Raw genomic sequence first — 3,526 nt, forward strand, 5'->3', positions numbered from 1 at the left:
GGAGCAGGGGGCTGGGGCTGGAGACTGGGGGCTGGAGGCTGGGGTTGGGGGCTGGGGCTGGAGGTTGGGGCCGGGGCAGGGCCCAGTGCCCGCCGGACGGCCCGTCCCGCATGGCTCCCGCCCTCGCCGCAGCCTCAGGACTGGGCCTGATCCGAAGACCAGCCCAGACCCAGCACTCAGCACCCAGATCCTGGGCCCACCCGGGCAGCAGAGAAGCGGGCTGGGCAAAAACAAGCACAGGCAATGATCAAACTGCAGCTAACCTGTGCTTCATCATGGGCCGGGAAGACAGGACCTCAGGCACGGGGAACATAAACTAGTGTGACCACTGGAAATCAATAGGAAGGGACCACCCGGCAATGCTGCTCTCAGGCTTATCTCTGAAGAGTTCAAGGCCCTGCATGCTGCGTTCACAGCAATACTACTCACAACAGCAAAGCTATGGAAACAGCCTGGATGCCCTACAACTGATGAATGGATCCAGGTAATGTGGTAGGTGGACTGGGAAGGTGGCTCTGTGGTAGAGCGCTTGCCTTGCATGCATGAGGCCCTGGGTTCGATTCCTCAGCACGACATCTGCAGAAAAAGCCGGAAGTGGCACTGTGGCTCAAGTGGTAGAGCGCTAGCTTTGAGCTGAAGAGCTGAGGGACAGCGCCCAGGCTCAGAGTTCAAGCCGCATGACCAACAAAAAAGAAAATTGGATGTGGCATGTATACACAATGGAGCATTATTCAGCCATAAAGAATGAAACAATGCCAGGCACTGGTAGCTCATGCCTGTAATCGTAGCTACTCTGGAGGCTGAGATCTGAGGATCATGGTTCAAAGCCAACCAGGCAGAAGTCCAGTGAATCACCAGAAAACCAAAAGTGGTGCCAAAGCTCAAACTGGTAAAGGGCTAGCCTTGGACAAAAGGTTCACAAAAAGCACCCATTCCCTGAGTTCAAGCCCCATAACTGACAAAAAAGAATAAAACAATGTCCTTCACAGGGAAATGGAACTGGAGAACATGAAGTATGCCTGGCTCTACAGGACAAAGATCAAACACAAAATTCAGTCCCATAGATATATATCAATGAATAACTGAACATCAAAATATTTAAGGTTGTAATTCGTGAGAAGAGCTCCCAGGAAGTTTTTTGTATGAATGTAACAAGACATGTACAGACTGAAAACCTGGAAATCAAGAGTCCTCAACAGATCAGATGTGATGTTCTGGGCTCAGGAAGAGAAGGTCCACATAAATACCCACGGTGACATGGATTTAATGCAGCTCCAACCAAAACCCCTACAGAGACCAGCTAACCTAAAACCTGCATGGAAACGTAAAGTCAGAGCCAAAAGCAGTTCTGAAACGTAAGGGGACAAGTGGAAGGATCTCAGTGACCAATTTACTTTTTTGAGGTGCTAGAGACAGAATCTAAGACCTGTACATGCTAGTAGATGTTCTACACTGAGCTCCGCCACCAGCCCTCAGCAGGTATAACACACAGAGGCCAAAGGCACAAGGTAAGGGAATAAAATACATTACAAGCATGTAGGTACCAGGAACACTGGAAAGAAAGCCGGGAAAAGACATTCAAGGAGAAAGACTTAAAATGAAACACAATGTTTTTGCAGTGGTATAACTATATTTATTATATTTATTATAATTATGTTTAATTATAGTTAAGATCTAGAGATAAATTTTTAGAAGTAATAGAGTTTGGCAAGATTGTCTATTTACATTCCAGCTACTGGGGACTGAATTCAGGGTTTCTCATTCTTGCTTAGATTTATTTTGCTCACGGGTGGCACTTTACCCCTTCAGCCACAGTTCTACTTGCAGCTTTGTATGTGCTGGGCCTGGGGTTGGAATCCACGTCCTGGGCACTGTTCCTGAGCATTTTTTCTCTTACTCTCAAGCCTGGCATTCTACCACTTGAGCCACAGCTCCACTCACTTCTAGCTTTTGCCTGGACTGACTTTGAACCACAATCCTCAGAGCTCAGCCTCCTGAGTAGCACCTGGTAGATGACATTTTATCATTCTGTCTCCCGAGTAGCTAAGGTTACAGGACTAAGCTACCATGCCCAGCTCTTTTAACCTATTTTAACCACCCATCTTACTGTGAGCTCTACTTATCAATAACCTCCAGTGATTAACCTTTTTGGTCAGTTTTCTATTACTGTCATAAATACTTTATCTAAGACGATCAACTTACAAGGAAAGAAAGTTTATTTAGTACTCAGAAGGCTGAGATCTGAGAATTGTGGTTCAGAGCCAGCCCTGGCAGGAAAGTCCATAAGACCCTTACCTTCAATTAACCACCAGAAAACCAGAAGCGATGCTGTGGCTCAAGTGGTAAAGCATTTACCTTGAGCTGAAGAACTGAGGGACAGCGCCCAGCTCAGAGTTCAAGCCTCATGACCAAAAAACAAAAAAAACATACATTTATTTAGGCTCCTGTTTTGGACATTCTGGCCCATGGTTAGCGGCCCCACTGCTTTCGGGCCTGTGGCAAGCACCTGTATCACATCCCAGCTCATCACAGGACCTATCGTGACCAGGACTTCACAAGGACGTGTGACAGGAAGAGGAGGATCTGGACCAGTGGTCAGACGTGGGCTGCAAGTGTCATCCCTGACCAGGAGGATGGAGACCTCGCTGCCTGAGGCCTGACCCGGCGAATGGCCAGCACTGCCCAGGGTCCCTGTGAGCTTAGAGGGCGGACTGGGAAGAAACAAAATGGGAAGTACAGAGGCCTCCCTCTGCTGCAGCTGCGGCTCCCAGGCGGTGGCGAGGCCGCTGGCTGACACAGACTCCTCGGGGTGGTGCAAGGCATTTTAAAGTTTTTGGGAAAACCCAGGGACACAGCCTTTCTGATCTTTCCGTCCAGTATCTCTGCCAAGTTGGGTTCACAGCATCTCTGTTACAGAACATAAAAATCACAGCAGGTCAGGAACTCAGGTGAGTTGTCCAATCTGATTAAGGCTTGAAGGAGTAATTGTAACCCTCTATACGGTATTCACAATTTAAAAAAAAAAAAAGGGCTGGGAAGGTGGCTCAGTGGTAGAGCGCTTGCCTTGCATGCCTGAGGCCCTGGGTTTGATTCCTCAGTACCACATAGCAAAAAGAAAAAAGCCAGAAATGGGGCTGTGGCTCAAGTGGTAGAGCGCTAGCCTTGAGTTGACGAGCTGAGGGACAGCGCCCAGGCCCAGAGTTCAGGCCCCACGACCAGACCCAAAAAATAAAAAATAAATTAAAAAGTGTGCAGAGCCCAATGGCCCCAAACCTTCTCTTACTATGAGTTGTGATTACTTAAGAATTACAGGCCAGTCGGGTGCCGGTGGCTTATGCCTGTAACACTAGCTACTTAGGAGGCTGAGATCTGAGATTGTGGTTCAAAGCCAGCCCAGGCAGGAAAGTCCGTGAGACTCTTATCTCCAACAAAACGCTCAGAAAAACTGAAAGTGGCGCTGTGGCTCAAATGGTAAAGTGCTAGCCTGGAGCTGAGGAGCTGAGGGACAGTGTCCAGGCCCAGAGTT

This window comes from Dipodomys ordii, unplaced genomic scaffold, assembly GCF_000151885.1.
Source record: "Dipodomys ordii isolate 6190 unplaced genomic scaffold, Dord_2.0 Scaffold2, whole genome shotgun sequence".
Classification (NCBI taxonomy): domain Eukaryota; kingdom Metazoa; phylum Chordata; class Mammalia; order Rodentia; family Heteromyidae; genus Dipodomys; species Dipodomys ordii.